A 23,171-nucleotide genomic window follows, 5' to 3' on the forward strand; every position below is an offset into this window, starting at 1 on the left:
GCCATTTTGATTGGAGTGAGATGACATCTTTGAGTAGTTTTTATTTGCATTTCTCTAATTTCTAGACATAATGAATATTTTTTTCATATATTTATTGGTTGATTTTATATCCTCTTCTGAAAAGTGTCTGTGCAGGTCCTTAGACATTTATTGATTGTGTTATTTGCTTTTGTTTGTTTGTTTGTTTTGGGTGCTTATCTTTAGGAGTTCTTTATATATCCTAGAGATTAGTGCCCTATATGATATATGAGAGGGAAAAATTTGCTTCCAAGGTGTAGGCTCTCTATTTACCTCACAGATTTTTTCTTTTGCTGAGGAGAAACTTTTTAGTTTGAGTTTTTCTTGATTTTAATTTTTGTGCCAGAGGAGTCTTATTAAGGAAGTTGGAGTCTAATCCCACATGATGAAGATTAGGGCCTACTTTTTCTTTTATTAAATGAAGAGTCTTTGGGTATTTCCTATGTCCTTGATCCATTTTGGTTTAATTCCTCTGTTCTTGATCCACATTGGGTGTGTGGTGAGAGATAGGGGATTAATTTTAGTATGTTGCATATAGATTTCCAGTTTTCCCAGAACCATTTGTTGAAGAGGCTGTCTTTTCTCAGGTGCATGTTTTTGTCACCTTTGTCTAACAATCATTCTGGGAAAGAAAAATATGCAAATACAGGTTCTCTTTATTCATCAGAAAACATTATTATATTTCTCATCACTGACAGCATGAAATATGTTAATTTGAATACAAAACCCATATAAAATTATTTCTCCTTTTTAAAATTTGTTTTCTACATACACATAACTGTAGGATCTATTTTAACATATTATGCATATATGGAGTGCAAACCATTAAAATGTTTGTCCCATTCTTGTGTGGGTATACTTGTCATGTGTTCATATGTACATTGAAAAATCATGTGCAATTCATTCTACTGTCTTTCTACTTCCACCCCTCCCTTCATTCCCTTTTGTCCAATTCAGTCAACTTCTATATTTCCCCTCCTTTATTGTGGGTTAACATCCACATCTCAGAGAGAACATTTGGCCTTGGTTTTTTTTTGAGACTGATTTATATCACTTAGAATGACAGCTTCAGTTCTATCAATTAACAAGCAAATGCCATAGCCATATGTTCATTCTTCTTGAGGCTGGGTAATATTCCATTGTGTGTGTATATATATATATATATATATATATATATATATATATATATCATAATTTCTTTGTTGATTCATCTGTGGAAGGGCACCTAAGTTGTTTCAACAATGTTAATTGTTAATATTACTCTATTACACACTTAAAATGGCTAAGATGTTATTTTAAAAGAATTACTATTTGATTTTTCTTAAGTATCTTTTAAATTAGTTCATTCCTAACTGAAAATTATAGATTTAAAATGCCAGCATATTTTAATGCAAAACAACTATGTGCATATCTAACTTAAGAATGTTCATATGGCATTACAAAATTAGATACTTAATAGTGCTTGGGACTGTAAAATAAATTATGCAATAAGCCTGTTACTCTTGTAAGGTGTTTATTTTAAATTATACTTTGAAAAAAATTAATCTGTCTGTGTATAAAAAATGGCTAAGATGGTAAAATCATTATGTTTTTATCACTCGCAGTAAAAATGAGGGAATTAATGTTACCCCTTAACCAATATGCTTGAAGGACTTATATATAACAAGATAATGGGAAGGGAAGGACCTGTGAGAACAGAAGCAGATTGGAGTGAGGCAGCTGAAAGCTGACAAAAATTGAGGAGGATTAAGTGTTATCATGAAAGCTAGGAAGAGGAAAGGATGGATTTTATCTAGAGTTTCAGAAGGAGCACAGCCTTGCTCACACCTTGATTTCAGATTCTGACTGCTAGAATTATGAGAGAATAAATGTCTGTTGTTAACTACACAGTTTATGGTATTTTGTTATGTAATTTCCAGGAAAATTACATAGTCCCATTCATGCCTCCTCTGTCACATAACTCTTAACCACACGTGGGCAGAAATAATAAATAAACCATAAAGAGATTATAAATTGAAAAAATAATTTTAGTGTTTAAAAACATTAACATTTACCTACTATTACTACTACTACTAGAAACACGTTAAGTCATTGCCAGGAGTTACCATGGAATTGGGACAGAGTAGGTATGCAATTACTCATTGTGAAAATTTGGTCTTGTAGGGTGTGGATTTAGGTATTTTCATTGTTATTTTGGACTCATGCAAAAATGAAAAGAGCTCAAATATTTGAAAACATATATAGATATGAATTTGAATTCTAATTTTAATACCTCACTATTTTTTAAACAACAGGTAGTTGTTAAATTAATTTAAAAATCATAGGTTAATTTATTTCAATTAATTTATTTTGTATTGAGAGAAATATATCCATTTCTGCTTGCTGGTTTAGAATTTAGTGTAACAAAATCTGAAAGAACTCCCTAAATACTTCTGTCCTAAAAAAAAAGGATTGCTTTATGTTGCATACATGTGTATATATATAAAATTAAATGTATTTAATGTGTACATACTTCACAGTGTTCTTTGAAAATTGCATAACATACTTTGTAGCTCACCAAAAGGTATTTTTTTTTTTTACTTTTCAAAAAAGAACCACTTTTCTTTTAGATGCATATCTGAAAATAAAATGGAAGTAGGTATAAATATGCAATTTTTGTTTAAAATGCCAGTTTTAGGAAAAAATATAAATTATATTGATTTCTTATTAATAATGAATTAGCATAATATTTATAATAAATGATTTAAGATTATACAAAGTTTATTAAAGTTTTCATTGATGAGACAAGAATCATGTTGCTGCAAAATAGTTGAAATGCTGATGTTATATTTATTGTAGGAAAATTATATATTAATTACATTTCTAAAGATAGCACATGAAAAATTACATAAAATTACTGTCAGCCTTCATTAATGGTGCATTGATTCTAAACTTTATTGAGATGCTCATGCAGTTATACTAAAGATACAGGTGATAATGTCACAGAAAAGAATTTACCTACAGCTCGTTCCTCTGCTGCAAGGTGTTTAATGCCACACCTGTAAGAACATGAACATGCAATATGTTCTACTGTTCAACTTACAATGCATGTGATCATCCATAAAATGTCACACATTTTTTTCCTGTAACTTCTGGCAATATTCCTAGAAATAGAATTAATAGTATAAATATTTTAAATTCTACAATTAATTTATCAGATTCATTTTCAAAAGAATTAGAAATTTTGTAGTTCTTCATTTTTATTCTCATATAATAGATCTGCTACCTTGTGTCCACACTATAATATTTTACTATAGTATCATGATGCAGTTACATATTTTGTAGAACTACTCACTTTCATTTTCTATGTATCTCTATTATGATTAGTTATACTTGATCATACTTATGCTTCCTATACAAATGTTTTTGTTAAATTTAAACGATTTAAGTATTATCCTTTATAGTTTAACTTTATTACTTATTTTTTAAGTTCAAAATATCCTGATTGTTCATTCATTATTTCCCAAAACAAGTAGAGTGCTATTTATTTCAGTGAAGTGTTTTAGTTTTTTTTAAATACCCTAGATCACTTTTTCAAGTTATTCCCAGAAATACTGATGCAGATATTAAAAAGAATTTTTTAACTTATATCTGACTGCTGATATGTATGATTTTTATTATATTATTCACTTAAGATGTGTAATATGACATTTCTTTTATTTTTAGTATTTATTTTCAGTGCATAAAAGCATGTTAATTTCTAAATTGCAAGGAGGAGAAAATCACTGACAGATTCTTCATTAAGTCTCAATATAAAAGAGAAGATGATGCCACTAGAATATGATTCATCTTACTTCTGCCAGTCTCTTCAGCAGTTAAAATTTGGAAAACAATCACCTATACTGAAGAATCGCTAGAAGGACTAAATTAGAGAACTTCTATAATATGTTTAGCTTATTGAATAACAAAACGAATTCATTATATTTATGTTAGTTTCTTGGTTTGTATTTTTATCCTAAAGGTACATCTGAAGTAATGTGACAAGAGTACATTCATTTTTAGAAATAAAATTCTGATGTAAATGCAATCTGCAAACTCACATTCTTCTTTTGTGTTGGAGATGTTCATTTATTGTTTATTTGACAATTTTCCCCATTCTCATCATTTGACTTTTTAAATTCTTAGTCTTGGCCAGTTGTAACTCCAGGTATACCTTGGCTTGTGGCTAACTCTAATCTCTGCCTTTGTCTTTACTTAGCCTTCTCTTTAATTTTTTGTATCTCTTATAAGGATACTAGTTATGTTTAAAGCCCACCTGAATCATCTAGAATGATCTTATCTTGAGATCCTTATCTTAACCACATCTTCAAAGACTATTTATTTTTTATTTTTCCCCAAATAAGGTCCCATTCAAAGTTTCCAGGGTTAGGATATGGGCATTTCTTTTGGGGCAGGAGAGCCAACATTCAACCCACCACAGAAAGCCATTGAAATAGCATTAACAAGGGAGAGAAATGATCAAATGAGTATCTTAAGAATATTAAGATAGGCACAGAGAGGTGTTTAAGATATCAAGAAGAGAAAGTGATAGAGGGAGAGAGAAAATCAGGGGTCAGAAATAGGGGAGGCAATGAGGAAGTATTGGAGGAAAGAGGGAGAGAGAAATTGACCAAAGGTATGGATACTAATTAGAAGATAATTTCAGTAATCCAGAGTGGAGGTGGTAGAATCTGACCTGGAATGAACAGCATTGGGGAGAAGAGAGGAATGGCTACCATATTAAATGGAACATGGCCAGGCTGATATAAAAGACGAGGAAGCAGTAAATAATGTTCCTAGAGAAATATTCCTGGAGAAAGAGATAAAGAAAGGAATAAAATCAATTAAAAAATCATTAGAAGTCACTCTCTAAGAAACAGTAATCTTAGTTCTAGAAGGATGAAGCCATTATTCTCTGATTATCTTTTCTTGGGCATTTTAAACTAGTTTACAAATTTTTACTTTATAATGTTAGTATTAATAACTGTCTAGTTTTATTATTAAGGTTTTAATCTCCATCTTAACCATTTCAATGAGGTTTCTCTTTTCCTAAATGTTTCTAATATATACAGTAACATAACAGGTATATTTTGAACAAATGTGTGCTGGGATTAATATTTTACTTTTAACTTATGAGAAAAAATGGCTTCTAGAGCTGGACCTGTAGCTCAGGGGAAGAGCACTTGCTCAACATGCATGAGGCACTGGGTTCAATCTTCAGTATTGCAAAAGAGGAAGAAGGAGAGATTGAGAGAAATGGCTTCTCAATCCAGTCAATCATGTTTATGTCATTCTTACCCCAGTGATTCTTGCCTGGAAGAGGAAATTTTAAAATAAAAGTGTCGTAGATACAGTGAAATTCTGTACAGATTTTTCTCTAAGGAGAATATGACACGCTTATGCTTACCAAGATTCAAGTGCATTGAGGGGAAGTTTTGTTTGCCTGAAAAAAGTAAAGGACAAGTAAACAATTTGATGATGAGCTACAGTTTTTCTTAGAAAGTACATATTTTATTTATGCGCTGTTAGTTGGCTTTTAAATAAATTATTTCATGCTTTTTAAAAAAATATATAACAATCTGAAGAGGCATATGGTACAGATAAGAATCCTCTCACATTTATTTACTGGTTGTACTAATTAATGATGACCTCTGCTGGATTTCTGTTTACATCTAAGAAATGTTAAGGATGAATTTATTCCCTGACCCTGAAATTGTAGGATAGAATTGTTTTTAGCATTCTAAATTTAAATGCTTAAAACATCAATCAACAAAACTTTGTTTTAAATATTGTAATTGTGGAGAAAAGTTAAACTTATAAGCAGAACTTTTACAATTTTTTCATCTAAAATGTATTTTAAGATATTTTTAAAATCCAAGAGCTTCTCTATACTTTTCAGAACTATCCAGATGCAGTGAACTGCCAGAAGGTAACCAGTCTCAAACATGCTTATCCCACTATCAACCCTGAAAGTTTGCTTGTCCTTTAAGACCCCAGTGATTCTTGACTGGAAGATGTGATAATGTCTCTTTAATTCCTATATTCTTACTTCTTCAACAGGTCTCTCATTAAAACCCACAGCCCATTTTATTTTCACTTTACTCTTCATTTCCTTTCCTTCCCACTCATTAATTATATAACAGAACAGGCCGTGTTCCTTCTACAAGATTCAGGGTCTGACTTTGCTATCCATCAGTGCATAATATTCTTTTAATTAGCTCATGTTTCAGTCGATATATGGGAATGACGTTATGTTCTCTGCCAAAGAAAAAATGTGAGGATGTTAGATCTCTTCAGTGATTGTGATAAAAATGTGTAGATTATCTAAAGTCAAATATAACATTTTTACCTGGCATGGAGGCTGTGTCCTGTCCTTCTCGAGGAGGAGGTTTGATTGATTTTACTTTGTAAAGATGTAACAGCTGTTTGGGAGTTAAATACCTCTACTGTAAGTGTTGGAGATGTGTCTGTAACTTAGATTTGCAGAGAAATCTCTACCTATCTTTCCATCTCTTCCCGTATACCCTCACATACATGTTTAGGTTCTTCTAACCATGCCAACCCAGGCTTGTAGTGTTATGCCTTAAATAGAAGAACAAAAATTGGTCAAGACAAAAAGACTCATCATGCTTCTTACTGCCTTCCAGTGTTTCTCAAGCTTTGTTTTCCTTTCATTTGATCGAGTTATATTCACTCCTACAGCATCACTGGACAGGGATGGTTTTATCCCATGTTCATATAAATCAGACATTTAATTATCAAATCAGTGTCTATCAAGGAATACATTTTTTAAAAAACATAACAGTAAGAGTACATTTTTCCTTCCTTCCCCATTTTTCCATTGGTCCTATGCTAGATCTTTGTTATTTTCTTTTCTGCCTTATTCATCAATGGTCTTAAGAACTATGGTCATTGATTAGATTAAAATGCTTAAGAACAGAGACATACAGATAAATTTTTGCTCTACTAGTTGTCATAGTTGTGAAAGCCTATTTATAAATTACAATGAAATTTCTTTGTCTTTGGATAAGGTTGCTAATATTGCTGAATATTTTCTCTCATTCTGTGTGCATGTGTGCGCACGCCCACACACACACTGCTACAAAAGTTTAGTGCATATGGGATCAGTGAGATCTTGTTAAAATGAAGATATTGATTCACTAGGTATGGGGTGGGGCCTGATAATTTGCATTTTCAAAAAGATCCTAGAGGATAAAGATTTTCCTGATCTGAGACCATACTGCTATGGCAAAGTTTTAGAGAACAGATGCTTTTTGTCCAATTTTGATTATACATTGAACCTCAGAATTAAGTACTTCTCCAAGTTATTAACCTATCACAGAATAATATGACCCAGTGATTTCCCATGACCAGCTCTAACTCTCAGAGATTTCCCAGAAAAGAAATAGCTGTTCATGTTACCACTTTGCCTTGAAAATCAGACACAGTCCACTGCCAGATGATTTCCCTGAGCTCAGCCATACGAACTTCCTTCTTGTAAAGCAAGATAGTCACACAACCCTTCTGGTTGTTTCCTGCGGTGTATTACATAGTACACAACTATGAAGCCTGGTTATAGTCTAATGAAGCAGGACACATGGTCCCCTTTACCTTTTTCCTAACTGCTACAGAAGCTCAAACCAACCTACTTCCCTTTACGGAGATACCATAATTTGAAACCTGGATTAGGAAAACGTGTTCAAAAGTCATTGTTTCCTATCTTCTCTCTCTGAATCCTGGGAATGATGAATAAAGAGAATAGAGAGTTTAAAATAGAATGTGTGTGTGTATGCCCCCACATATGCGTGTGTTACATTATAAAGAAATTGTCACGTGTCAATTTTAATAAAACTGTGTCAAGTTCCTTATTATTTAAGGGTGTAGTGACATAGGTATTTTTTAAAAATTTCTTTTCTTTTTGTCATATTATATTGAAATTGTATTTAGGTAATGTTTGCCCAAGGAATACATTATGTAACATTATAAACATACAAAAAGAAATATTGCAAAACGTGTATCCATTTCAACACTCCTATGTATTTTTTTAGGAACCATGGCCTTTGCAGTTTTTCAGCGAATTTGGCACTAGTGATATTTATGTGTCTCTGGCGGTCAAAAAGAAAAAAAAAAAAAAAACACGGAGCACAAACTAACTATGGATTCTGCTTTAAGGTACAGGCTTAATATTTTGATAGATCAATAAAGCAAGCCTCAGCCTTTTAGGTAAGCTTGAGTTTCTTTTAATTTCTTTTAATAAAGAGACAACTTTCTCTTATATATAGGAGAAATTTAGTGGCTTTTATTTCAAAAGGTGTTACCTTCAAGATATGCATTAACGATAAACAATGTGCTGTGGCCCTTCTAGCCTAACAAAGCAGGAAGGCCCCGAAACCTGAAAATGCTCTGTGCAGAAGAAGAGCAGAGTAGGATGTGCTGAGTGATCACGATTAGATTGTTTAAGGTAACCTCATTGGAGGCATGAATTTCTATTAAATGCTGTGAGTACCATAAAAGTTTGAAAATATCTGTAGTTGAAAATGCAAAGAAGAGTGAATCCTAATATGAATCTTTGTGGCTGCATGAGAAAGAAGAAAAATAGCCACCACCAAATGCATGTATTTTTTAATATAAAAGATAAACATTTGCGGAGTAAAGTAGAATGGGCTAATACTTTATCTTTTGTTTATGAAGTAATATTCTGTTTCTAGAAATTCTCTGTTTTTTATTTTTGCAAGAGTATTATATCCATAGCCAGTATAACTGAATGGATTTCTCTCATATACAACTTAGTCTACGTTTATACAACATTGCTTACAATTCAGTGTGAAGTGTGTTTAAAATGTGTCTGCCTGGATATGTTTCATGCGATTGTTCTATGTTGCATTAAAGTGTTTTATAAATTACATTCTAGCTTAAGAATTACAACTTACTTCTAGTAGAACATCAAAAAAATCGTATGATTTTCCTATGAGCATATTTTTAAATCATTCATTTGGGTGTTACATGGAAATTACAACTTCCATAAGCATAATTTGTTGAATTTTTTTTGTTTTTGTTTTTGAAAAAGTAAAATACAAAGAGTATGTCTGGGCACTTTATTTAGTATCATTTACTGCCAAAGTTGACAAAATACACAAATTACTATTTTTCTTAATCCTTTGTTTAAATTAGAAGTTTCAGCATTTACCCAGATATTCTTTAAAATTTATGCCTGATCACTAATATAATTTATTAACTTATAGATTTCATATTCTATGCATAGCATATATGATTCACTTATTACCACATAAAGATTTAGATTATTAATAGTGTGTGTCCTAAAACTAGCTTTTTGATATATTTAGATGTTAACATCAGAGAAATGGAGTCTTGTAGAATCCCTGGGTTCTGCCCTTTCGTTAGGCTGAAGAGTGTACACTTCACTTAATATAATCAAGTTCTCAGCTTATGTATTTTCTAGGTCCACTTTGGGCCTAGAAGTTTTTCTGCTGCCATTTCCATATTTGCCACTCGGTAGCACTTCAAAACATTACTAGCATCCTGGGTAAGAGAGAGATCAGGGTAAAGAGGGATAGAACAGATAAGTGATAGACTAGCTTTGTGATAATCAGATAAGTGATTAGACTAGCTTTGGAGGAAATTTTTATTTTTTATTAAAAAAATTAAGTTGAGGTAAATTTCTGATATTAATAATTAATCAAACTATTTTTAATGTGAACATTTCATTGACATTTAGTGCATTCAAAGTGTGCAACCATCACTTCCATCTAATTCCCAAACATTTTCATCACCACAAAATGTACCCATTAAGCAGTATCTCAGAGAATCTCAGGTGACATTGATTTTACAAGGATACACTTTGTGATATTACAAAAAATTTTTAAAAATGATGCCAATATAATTATGACAGGTGACTTTCACATCACTTTTGCCATTTGTTTTACTTTTATTTAAATAGTTATTATAGACTTATTTAGTCTTAGCTAGAAATTTGCAATATTTCACCTTTGCATGCACAGACTTACTTACATATACATGTACATATGTCTATATATGTAGACATTGATATATGTATATGTGTATATGTATATATGAAATTATAAATGAAATACATTAGTCAAGATATCTGTAAAACTTCTTCCTGTTCCAAGTCTGGCTTTCCTGAATCATTTTCATCTCAGAGTCATGGATACCTGTTACTTTCCACATAATGTCTGGCTTTGTGCCATCTTTGAAGAGACAAATGTTGTATTTTGAAATGCAATTGCAAGAATCAATGAAATATGCCAAAAATTTCCTTTAATTCTTACATCTTGGCGATGCTTAGTTTCTGGAAGATTGTTCCCTTCTTGCCTTTTCCCCTCATCTGATTATTCTCTAAGATCCTTTCAAGTCAGATTTCCAGTTCAAAGATGGTTCATTGTGTTAGATTTTTATAGCTGGTATAGTAAATTACCCCCAATTTAGAGACTTAAAATAACACAAACTTATTATCCTATATTCTTCTTTTTTCTTTTTGACAGTATTGGGGAATGAACTTGGCAATCTACCACTAAGCTATACCCCCACATTTTTATGTTTTATTTTGGTCAACCGTTTTGCTAAGTTGGTCAGGCTGGCCTCAAACTTGTGATCCTCCTGTCTCAGCCTTCCTAGTTACTGGGATTGTAGGCATGTGACACTCCTCCCAGCTATCCTGTACACTTTTAGTTCAAGTCCAGAATGAGTCTTACTGGGTCACAGTCAAGACTTGGCAGGGCTGCTTGCCCTTTGGAGTCTTCAGGGGAGAAACCACTTTTCTTGTCCTTTCCAGCCTTGTGAGGCCACACATATACCTTGGCCGGTGGCTATTCCTCCACTTTCAAAGGCAGTAGTATTACACCAAGTCCTTTTCTTGCTACCAACTCTCTAGTTCTGTCCCTTGTGCCTTTTCCTTCCACTTATAAGCTCCTGGTGATTGCATTGGGTGCACGTGGAGAAGCCAGGATAATCCTCATCCCACAGTCAGCTCGATAGCAACCTCAGTTTTCTTTTGCCATGTAGCCTAACATATTCACAGGTTCCAGGGATTAGGATGTGGACATCTTTCTGGGATGGTAATTCTACCTATCATATCAGTGTTCCCTTTTATTTCAATGACAAAACTTTTCCAGATGATGCCAAAAAAGGAGGTGAACATCCAGGAGTACCTTTAACCTGTAGCCAATGAGAAACCAGACATGAAAGTGACACAGTCTGTCTTACATTTAAATATCAACAGATCCGGCCTCTCTTTGGAGAAATTCTAGTTACATATAGAATTGTAGAACATCAAAGACTTAGAAAAGTGGATTGCTCACATAGAATGTCCCAGTTACATATTCTCTCTTTCTCTCCCTTCAGTTAGAACTCTGACGGCTTCTCTGTTGTGGTATTTCATTCTTTTATCTGCCCCTCCATAGGACAGAGAAATGTTAAAGTTGGCCCATGACTACCCTTGACAAGAGTTAAATGCCTACTAAAGGTCTTCAATGGCACCTAGGTACCTACCTAACACTGCAGGTGTCAGGAACGATACATCTAGGAAGATAACCATCTTATTTGTAGGTAGCAGGTTTTTCAATGAAGAAGGTAGCCAATCCTCATGTTTCTTGTGAAAGTGTTGGTTTGAGGTTATTATGTATACTTCATAATGAACTTGACTAGGAATTAAGCTCTTCTTTCTTCTTTTTAAAGTTGTTGTAGGCTTAGAGTTGATTTAAAGTGAATTTCATTAAGTCCCATTAATGTCCTTCAAACCTTGAATTAAATAATTTTTAAAAGTTGGGAAGCAATTGGATAAAGAAGCCAGCACAGAGAATTTTAAATGAGTGTGAGTTTATATTCATGTTGGAAGCATCATCTTGAAACAAGGACTCTCTCAATCCCCTCCCTCCAATTTTTTTTTGTTTGTTTGCCTAATTACCAAATATATCCACTTTGTTAGAATTAGTTTCAAGGAACTAGTAGAGAAATAGCATTGTTGAACTATTTATATAAAATTTATCCTATGTGTAAGATTTGATTTCATGGTGTCATTCAATATTTTCTATACAGTACTCTTTGTGTGTGTGGGGGGGGTACATGAAGGAAGCCCATTTAAGGTGGACACTCAAATACTGGGCAGAGTAGGTGTTGCTCAGAAGTTGTGTAGACAGATATGTGGGTCACAGACCCATACCTGATGCCAGAGGGGATGCAGGTCAATAGGGGCTGGCCCAGGTGGGCCAAAGGGAGGTGCCAGAAGGGTGGCATGGGCAGGAAAACCCACCAGGAAACCTTGAGCTAGGTGGTGGTGCTTAGGCTAGAGCTCGACCTTGGAAGCAGTGTTGTGGCCTGATTGGGGTTTTGAAGAACCTAAGGGCTGGCACCTTTAGGGGGGGCCTTTTAGACCTGCACTGAATTGCCATCTTACCTATCATTTGGACTCTGGCAGCCCCCGGAGGCAGGCATGGAGATGGTCATTCTCCTCCAGGTGATAAGGATAGTTCATGAGGGCCAACATGGAATCAACAGCAGCACATTCTTCTTCAAAGTCATCCTCCACCCCTTCCATATACACTTCCACTGGCAGGCCCATTTGAGACCCAGCACCTGCTGGCTCAGGTGCTACTGGGGCCTCGAGGTGATAGAACACAATTACCACCCTGCCAAATGCCAACATCATACAGGTGGAAGGAGTAGATGGAACAGGGCTGATGAGAGCTAACATGAAGTTCATTATATCTTCATGAAATGGATAGAATTGTGGAGTGTAGCCAAAATGTAAATAAATATGTATAAAAATAAATAATTTAAAATCATAAAAATTTAAAAGCTGCCAATATAATTGCCCCCCCCTCAACAAAATAGCTTAGATCTAAAGGATTAGTTTTCAGATTCAGATGAGGATTCCTTCAGGACAAGTTTGCTCATGGCAGTTAGCAGTCTTAATTTTTCTCAAACTAATAATCCCATTAGAATCCAGACCTCCTTCTTTCCCATTATGGCCAGCTGGCTCAGTCTGTCAGAGGCTACCTCCTAAAAGTGAAGACCACACATTTATAATCTGCTACATTTTATTTTGAAACTCTGAAATCAGCTGGACTTCTCAGTGTTCTGTTTTTCTGAATGTGAAGCCCAAAAGTATTATGAGAATAATTATTCTTGGTTATAATAATATTTAACCAAGAATGATATAGAGCCAAGAATTTTCCAGATAGGGCCCGATTGATAGTTTTACCAAAGAGACAAATTAATTCATCAATCATCAGAATGACAGTGAATTTTACAGTGTTGCTTAGGACATATGTGAGATTTTTTTAAAATCTTTGGAATGTACAGCATTACACCTTTCCCAAGTGAGCTTCCTTTTCACAAGACAAGGTACCAGTCCAAATGATTTTGCAGCAAACTATGTGAGTATGTAAGTAGAAATGTAAGTCTCAGTATCAAGTATAAAGTAATACCAGTATAAAATAATACTAGTGAGCAAGACCTTAATTTGGGAGCCTCAGTAAAACAAACAAATTAAAAACATATCTTTTTTAAATGTATTGTTGAAGGGCATTCAAAGATTTTCTGTCAAAATTTTGGTTGCTTTACTTGTCTGTTTGAAGGAAAATCACAAAATTATTTTTTATACTGATGATATATGATTAATGACATAATATTTTATTGAATTACCAGGGTAGTAAAGTAAAAGTTGTAGCATTGTGTTTTTGTTTATTTATTTTGCAGTATGCCATGCAGCTGTACCAGAATTATATGCATCCATATCAAGACAGAAGTGGCTGCAGTTCTCAAGAGTATATCACCAATGGTTAGGATCAATTTTTTAAACCTATATTTTATTTTATATTTATGTTATGTTAATTTGCTATTACTTTACAAATATATACTACAATACATTTACCATTTCCTTTTGGTCAAGTAAAGTTATACTTTGTATGTATGATATTATATTGAAATTATATTGAATTTTTTTATACTTGGATAGCATATGTGTATGGTCTGTGATAAAAATCGTAGGACATATATGAAATATTCAATTATAATACATAATGTTATATGTTAGTAAAATATTTTAAATATCTGAAGGAATGTATATTCTATGTCATTATGTCATTTGAGGATTAGATTCTTAATAAGATAATTTATAGATCATTTTCCTTGGCATTGTGTGTTTTTTAATTAATTTTCTTTGTGGGTTTGCTTATTTATTTTAATACTGTTTCTGAGATTGTTGTAGCCTATTATAGAGATGCCAATGATTTCAAATTTTAAAAATTCTAATATACACATGTGTATGTTTTTACTTTCTGGCTTTCTAGCAGTAATTTTTTTTTTAAGTTCCAGGTCCTTAAAAAGCAGACTGCTTTCCAGAAAATGCAAAAACTACAAGTCAAAATATAGGTCATGCATTACATTAACTATGCAGTGCTTCTAAGAGTTTTACCAAATGTAACTTGGATATTTATTTGCAGACACACACAGGCACATCTTTTACCTTCTTTAGCACTTAATTTTAATTTCCTGTGCATTAACACAGAAATTTATTTCTGAACTTAAAGTTTATGTTCTGCAATTCTTGCTGCACTCCTTAATATTGGGTATATTAGAAATTCAGATGTATGTGCCTGTGTTACAGATCAGTTAATGCACATTTCTTAAAACTGTGTTTCCACTTAGGTTAAAAATGTGTTCTTCCTGACTGTTACCAAGGAAGGTACATTTACCCACATGCAATGCGCCAGATGACATGCTCAGTTCCAGGAATGTAGCATGAAATAATGTTGATTATGAAGCCCAATAGATGATATAGAAAAAGAGCCCCTATTTTGTAGTTATGTTGCTTTAAATTATGGAAGAATAACTTTTCATCTTCTTATCATATTACTTTTAAGCCCTAAAATAAGAAACTAAAGAATGTAATGAATTTTTATAATAGAAATCACTTTAAGGTGAATATTTTCTACAGTTTGTCAGCTTACTCTTATCTTTCAATCCATCTGTATATAAAAAAATAATGAATTTTATTATCTTAATCCTTTCCTAAATCCCTCCAAATTTTCTTTTAGAATCTAGAGTTATTAGCATGGATGTGTTAATAGCAGCCAAAACGTTTGGAAACAATTATTATTTAGTGTCCTTTTAATCATAGGAAAAAATTGTTATAAATAAAGTCCTTTCCATTTTCATTACTTTTAATAGCATACAAGTGTGATATTATTCTTACTTTTTCCCACTGAAAGTCATTCTGCTGTTGATCATGGCATATCTGAGTTTGCTTAGCCCGTCTTTGCTTATTCAACCCCATCTGTAAAAGGAACTGCTCCTTGAGTGAATCTGACTGGAATCAGGTGTGATAGGGGAAAGAGGTCCCAATGCCTCGTGGTAAGGGCTTGTTTTACACAGGAGTTGTGATCATAGAAGGTAGCACCTGAGAACTGTATCTATGCTATTCTTAATGTCTGTGAAGGAGACCTAGATGTTTGGGGAGGTATTTGTGTTTACTTTTGTGTGTATGGAGAGACCCACTTTTCTAGATGATTACAGAGGGATCAGTGACCTGAATGGTGCTGGTGCCCCTCACCTGTCTCTGCTGCTTTCTACTCAGGAACTGTTTTCAGTGAGTTACATAGAAAAGTTAGAATAATTTAGTTACCCTTCTCAAGTAACAGTATTCTCTTTTAAACTTGTCCATGTTTTGAGAAGAGAAACAAAACAACAGTTCTCATACCAAAGGGAGCACCTAGCCATAATACCATGTGACAGCCACTCATATCAATTTTTAAAATGAGAATCATCAGCAGATATTTTAGGAAGCCAGATAGATTTGGTTCATTTTAGGGTAAAGGAGGAATTCACTTAAAGGAGTGTCTGTTAATATGTTCCTGGCTGGAGTGAGGAGATCCAGAGAAAATGTCTGCTCAGTTCTTTTTAGTCTTTATTTTTGACCCTGGGCTAGACATGCTAAGCTGCAGTTTCTTTCCTTTACCTCCCACTATGTGGCACTACAAATAACCCTAGATGGTACATATTGGTTGCTATTTTTACCATAAGGTGTGTGATCTTGGTTGGATCTCTGGTGTCCTGCAGTGTAAAAGAAGGAGGTAGTTGCATATCTCCTGACTCTTACATCTGGGGTGTCCTTTGGCTCTGTATGAAGCAAATGAGAGAACGATACCTGGAGGAATTCTTTGCCCTCTTGTTCAGTCATTCTGAGCTGCAGGTTTATCAAGATCCTTCAAATAGAGTGACAGAGAAAGCATGGCTAGCTGCCATGTAGTTATATTGCCTAAAAACCATTTTACATGTAATCCTCACTAAAAGTGGATACAAGCAGTCTCAGAGTCTGGCCTGGGTAATCCAGGGTACACCCAGGCTTCCCTTCTTAGAGAGAAAGGCTATGCAATTAAAATCATGGCTCATTTTGCTAGGACCTACCCTGTTCATCCCCTAAGAAGAGCTAGAAAAAGGAACAAATATTTGAGAAATACAGCCAGTTCTGAATGTTACCAGCATTGCTTTCCTATGTGAAAGAAATTGAGCTGAAAATGACCTTTGGGATTAGTCAGACTTTGCTTTACTTCCATTTCTTCGTCCACCAAAGGTAAACTATTAATTTTTCATCCACCACCTGCCATTCAGTAGACAACATTTACTACACTCCTATTTCCTCTTAGTGTAGTTATTGTAGCAAATGGAAAATTTCTTTAATTGTCGTGTATTCTCTGTGTGTCAAATAATTATGAAACATGGGATCTTATTGAACATCTGGTCCCCTGTATTGGGTAGAGAGAGAACAAAAGCTTGTTTATTTGTTTTTTCCTCACAGTATTTTTATGTTATCAGGAACTTCTCTTTATAGAACCCATCTTGGCATGTGAAGTTAAAGATGTTATAAGGATAAATCTATCATTAGGATCCAGTTAGTTACTTTGATTTGGGCAGGTGGACACTTTCCATTAATGTTGGGAAAGCAAAAGTATATCCAACTGGTACACAGCCCAGCACGGAAGATCACGGGGTGAGAAGGGCAAACTAAGGTGTGACAGCAAATAGAGATTACTGAGACAGCATCTGTCTGGAAAGAGCAGCTAGTTATAAAGGCTCCTGTAACAAATGGAAGATTGCATGCCAGTTCTCTAGAAATATAAATGGACCATGATAAGATTGTCGGCCATTATCACATGGTTTGAAGAGAAATTAACAGATCTAATAAAATGGGATGTGTGAGGCAGTGATAAAGAAACCTGTTTTTTTCTTGAGGATAAGATTTTGTTTGAAGCCCACATTTGACTATAGTATCTTTTCCAAAGGTAGAGAGAGAGAGTGTGTGTGTGTGAAAGCCACAAGTCTCCAGATGCAGGTTGGCTCATAATTTACCAGTGGAATTTCACTTTGGGTTTTGTTCTTTTAGTAATTATTGAAGAATAAGTGATACACACTTCCATTTAGTTTTTTTTTTTTATTTTTCTTAGTTTTAAGTTATCTTCCTAGAGTATAAGACATGTGAGACTCTTGATTAGAGCGTTTGGCAATTTTCTCTTTTTTTACTACTCATGACTTATTGTGGGATAGCATGCCTGTTTCTTGAAAGATGATTGCAAAATAGGATGCCAGAAAAAAGGAAAATAAAAATAAGATCCAGGATTTATATGTTTATATGTTTTACTTTCCCTTTACAGACTATGAATATAAGAAGCAAAAACACTGACTTTATCATTGTTTTGATTACATTTGTTTAAATATGTCTTCTTTTCATGTCTGTGCTTCTGTCATTCAGAATTGTTTTTGCAGCTATCACTTGGCCACCCATCTCTTCAAAAATGAAAAAGTGTTTATATATTATATCATAATTTAAAAAAAAAATTTAGTTTTTGACAGTCCTTTATTTGTTTGTATGTGGTGCTGAGAATCAAACCCAGTGCCTCATACAAGCCAGGCAAGTGCACTACCGCTGAGCCATAACCCCAGCCCCATCAAAAAAATTTTAATATGAAATCTAATATTATGTATTATTATTCTGCTAAATTTCATTTTCCAAATAAAATGAAGCTTGACATGATAAGCTTTCAAAACACATATTTCAATTTGCTCCTTTATAAAACATGAGTACTATTTCTAAGAAGATGTGTATCAATCTAAGTAATAGCTTTTACATATTTTGAATCATAAAATCATGGCTTCAAAGTTGGTGGATTTGACATAAAGTTTAATGCAGAGATGAGTTCAGAAGTGGTAGTTCTTTATAGCCAGTAGGAAGGGTTATTTCTTCCTCAGTTGGAGATTTGCCATATTAGGAGATAATGTGAAAAAGAGGTTTGTTTTAGGGGAAAGACATGCTTTCAAAGATTTTCATCACATTACTCAGCACTTAATTCAGTTATCCTAACAAATAGCCATTGAACTTATTTAGCAAAGTTCTCCATAGCATCATTTTATATTGAATATGTACTTTTAACTTTTTAATTTCCTGATAGCCACTTTTGGGAATCCCAGTCTCAAATTGAAGCATATTGCCAGCAAAACAGTAAACAATTACTTTTGAAGATTTTCATGACTTGCATGTGTTTTCTGCTTTTGTTTAGTTTTTCAAAATTTTTTTTTTCAGAGAAGTATATCAGAGAACTCCCTGGTAGCAATGGACTTCTCAGGTCAGAAAAGCAGAGTTATAGAAAATCCCACCGAAGCTCTTTCAGTTGCAGGTGAAGAAGGACTCGCTTGGAGGGTACTCATAATTTCACTTTCTTGAAAGGATTTTTAATTTGAATTTGTTTCACCCTCAAAACTGAGATCTGTTTTCCCATTCCTTGCTCAGAAAAAAAAAAAGGATGTTTTCGCCTGGGCAGTCACAATAGCCCCACTGCCTCCTCACAGACCTCTGCCACAAACGTGGGTATGTCTTCTCCTAGCCATGGTCACTGAGCTGATGGGCAGCTTGACATGACTTTAGTGACATGTGGTCACTAAGTGATGGGGGACATATATGTAGTGAAATTGCATTCACTGCAAGCAAACTTTGTATTCATTCGTTTTATTTCTTTAGCCATCCATTGGTCCCAGCCATGGTTTCACCACAAGATTTCCAGAGATGAAGCTCAGTGATTGATTATTTAGCAAGGACTTTTAATGGGTAAGTTTGATACTTTTAGTGTTGAGTAGAATTTGGGTTTGGATTTTGGATTTGGTTTGGATTTTGCCAGTAAATAATAATCATTTATTCAGTGGACACCAAGTGTTTTTAATTTTGCTTATCATAACACAGAAATGACTTTGTTCTGTAAGAGTGGCTATCACTGAATTCTAGCAATATCTGTATAATACCCAATACACAGAGTGTGCTTAGTATTTGTGTATAAATTAACAAAGAAGAGAATAGTATTCTTTGTTCTTGACTAAGATCACTAATGTTATCCATTCTGTGCCAATTCTAGCATTTTAGATATTAATTAATGAGAGGAAAAAAACTAACTTTGTTTTGGGGTATCAATGTTTCAATTTGAACAAGTAATTAATATGATTCTAAAATATGATTTACATTATGACGTTATCCTATACATTGTAATTTTCTTTTTAGGTATAATGCAGGGTATATTAAGTAGAAATTTTTTTATGATGTTTTCAATGTTTCCTTTTATTTCTGTTTACATCCCTATTGCTTTTTCTCTAAATATTTACAGCTTAAAAATATGAATCTATTAAAAGAGTACTTTTTGATGATTTTCTTTTGTGTTATGTTTTAATGGTATACCATGGAGTAAACAAGAGAAGCATAAAATATTTTATGAGAGATTTATAATCTGAAGGATTTTATTCTCATATTACTCAGTTTCAGGTACTTTAATACTGCTAAGTTCCTTCCCAAATGCAGTACAATGAGAACATTTTATTGAGGATTGGATGAGAAATGAAACCATTGTCAGTTTAAACAACTGGAGAAAGAATCTTTTATCTTCAAAGATTGACTTAATATGATGACAAGGGTTTGAGGAGGTTTAATACTGACATTTGGGTATAAATGCATCTTCACATGGAAGATTATTAATAACAAGTCAACATTTCATCAGAGTCTAAATAAGAACGGATTTTAATATACTTCTCTGCTTGGAGCATGGTCAATTTTTGGATATAAATTTGAACATTGATCAGAGTTACAATCCAGTGATGTAAGGAAAAGAAAAAAAACAAGAAATAATGATTTAAGTGTTTTAGAAGATTATAATTCCCTTTACTTATGAATTTGTAACCCGGAGAAAATAGTTGTACAGAGTAATTATGCCTGTTTCTATTATTTTGGTATTCCTTTGGAAAGTTGTGAAGGTGTCAGGTGGTCCACCAGGTGGTAGTGGTGATCTGCTTGAGAGGAGGAAGACTTACTGCTTAATTCTTCCGTGAAATGCCCTTTGTCCTGTCTCCCAATGATGTAATGTCAGAGTCTCACAAATAAAATGGATAATTTCATTAGACATCTGTGATGCCTCAGATTTGGCTGCCTCTTTGCCCAGGCACAGTGAGATTAGTATTGAAGTTACCAGTGGGGACCACTTACACAGTGTTTTTGCCAGTAATTAATACAAACTGGCTTTTCACTGAATTGACAGTAAATAAGAATCCATACCCGGCAGCCTTTTTCTCTGAGACCATTAGACCACGTCTTCTTTTTGTAACCTGACATTAATAGAGGCTTTCCCACTGCATTCTTCAAGGTTAAAGTGCACGTTGGGTATATTTTTTTAACTTGAAACATTTTTACTTAAACATTTAATAAACAATTTTAAAGATGGATTTTAAGGATATAGCATTTCTTATTTTCTGTTGTGTAACAGTAGAAGCCAGAATCAAAAGAAGAAAGCAGACCAAGTGTAGAAAAGGGGGTAAAAATGATTTTACTCTAAATCATTATGTCTTACACACACACACACACACACACACACACTCATCCCTTATTCGATCTCATCCCTTATTCTTTCTGGTAGTTACATGGGAATACCCAATTTCCCAGTGGAAATAGGACAACATAAATTGTTGATGCCAACGAAATGTTTTGCTGGGTATTGTAAGCAAACAATGTCACAAATAGACTGTGTATTTATCATATTAAAATTACATTAGCACTGATGACAGTTTTGTAGTATGAGATTATGTTGTAACCTATCATTCACCACGTTGAATAATCATACCCACTGAATACACAGTTAAGGAGATCCCAGCTACAGCTTTTATGAGTACACATCCTGGGTTTGTTACATGCTATGTTTCTATGAAATCTGTGAGTAAATGTAGTAACATATTGAAACTCTTCCTCTCTCTTTTTATAGTTTTCTTGGTAAGGGGTAGTCAGAGTAACCCCAAAACTTTCATCCTGTCAATGAGTCATGGACAAAAAATAAAACACTTTCAAATTATACCACTAAGTAATTTGTGATTTCACATTCGTATATTGTATATGATCTTAATGCATAAGCTTTTGGAAACTTTGTTTTTCTATTGTTCCTTTTATTAAATATAATGTTAGGTGCTTGTGCTTCAACCAGAGTTAAGTTTGGCAGAAATGGTTTTATGAGCCTGAATTAATATAAGAAATACAGGAATTGAAAAAAATAAATTTATCTTTTTTCCACGAAATAAGATTTAGCAATATTGTATAGACCCTATGACACCTATTGTTAAAAGGCCACTGAAGATTCTTTTTTCTGAGTTCTAACCATTCCTTTAAAAAACATTATTTTAAAACCTTTTCTCTTCTCTTCTCTCAAAGACATTTTTTGCTATTATTGTTAGTAGTTCATTTGTTTTAAATTATTTGTATAGAAACACAGGAACTGTGAAATTGGTGGATTTAAATAATCCTGGGAACATGTTTAAAATATCCGTGACTCTGATTTTGGCTGGCACAACTTGCTTTGGGTTTTTGTTTTTGGTTTTTTTGTTTTTTTTTGTTTTTTTTGCTTCTGCTATTGTGTGTCAGCATGTGCACATATGTACATATGTGACGTGCACATTGGAATCAGGCAGAGTAAAACAGATTCAATCTACTTTCAGGAAGGTCTTATTTAAATTACTAATGCTTTCCTTTGAATTGCCTCTTTTTAAAATCATCCAGAGGCCATATAGAGTACCAACCCTGCTTCTTTCATTATTTGATCAGTGTCCCCAGCAAGTATGAGCTTTTAATGCTAGAAGACTTCACCACAAAACAAAAAAAGTCAACTGACATTCCATTAGCATAATATTTTATTGCTTCAGAATGAATTTGCTGAAAAAAATATATGACTAGTCATTTTTAATATACTGAGGCATTAAGTAGACAATGTTTAGAAATAGAAATTAATTTCTGCACATGGAAGCATTAAAATCTCCTGTCTACTTTTACACTGAATAGTACAGATTTCTCTCTGTTCATTGACTCAAAATTGTTAAACTATCCTAACTAAACAGAACTCTGGGAGAATTAGATGCAGAGAAAGTGGAGGCATGTTTCTTATCCAAGGATCATATGATACTTCTTTTCAATGTAAGTGAAATTAAAGAAGTGGGCATGCCATGCTGTTCTCTGCACTGTCCTTAGTTTTATAAACTTGCCAATTTTGGCATGACGACATAGCTTGCAGTGGAACAACCATCATCCTTCTGGATTCTTTACCCTCTTTACCAGCTTGTTGCTTTTCCTATTGCAGGTGGAAGATGATGGTGAAATGTTCCACATGCTAGATGATGGCCACACTAGATTTATGGATCTAATCCAGCTGGTGAAGTTCTACCAACTCAAGAAGGATGTTCTTCCTTGCAAGTTGAAACATTATTGTTCTAAAATTGCTCTATAGCTGAACCAGAAGTGAACGTGTTAAACTGTTGAAGAAAAAAAGACTCAAGGGGGAAAAATATTTAAAAGAGAGCATAAATAAGGGTAAAAACACTGTGGTTAAAGGAATATTTCACCTGCAAGTTATAAAAAATATTTTGTGTATTGCAAATAAGTGAAAACTTGGATTGGCATTACAATCGTCATTTAAAATTTGTAATTAAACCTTAGGAAAAAATGATTTGGAGTGTTCTTTTGTGGTTTCATATATTACTGTATTTTCTTCAAATATGAATACTTCAAACATTTATCTGCTCCTTTTTAAAAT

General features: G+C 33.6%; 1 pseudogene; it reads left to right on the forward strand.

The window, feature by feature from the left end:
- The window catches only part of LOC144252150 (growth factor receptor-bound protein 14-like), a 43,803-nt pseudogene extending 20,938 nt beyond the window's left edge, over positions 1-22,865 (forward strand).
- Positions 22,866-23,171: the final 306 nt, after the last annotated feature.

This window comes from Urocitellus parryii, unplaced genomic scaffold (genome assembly GCF_045843805.1).
Source record: "Urocitellus parryii isolate mUroPar1 unplaced genomic scaffold, mUroPar1.hap1 Scaffold_37, whole genome shotgun sequence".
In the NCBI taxonomy this organism is placed as follows: domain Eukaryota; kingdom Metazoa; phylum Chordata; class Mammalia; order Rodentia; family Sciuridae; genus Urocitellus; species Urocitellus parryii.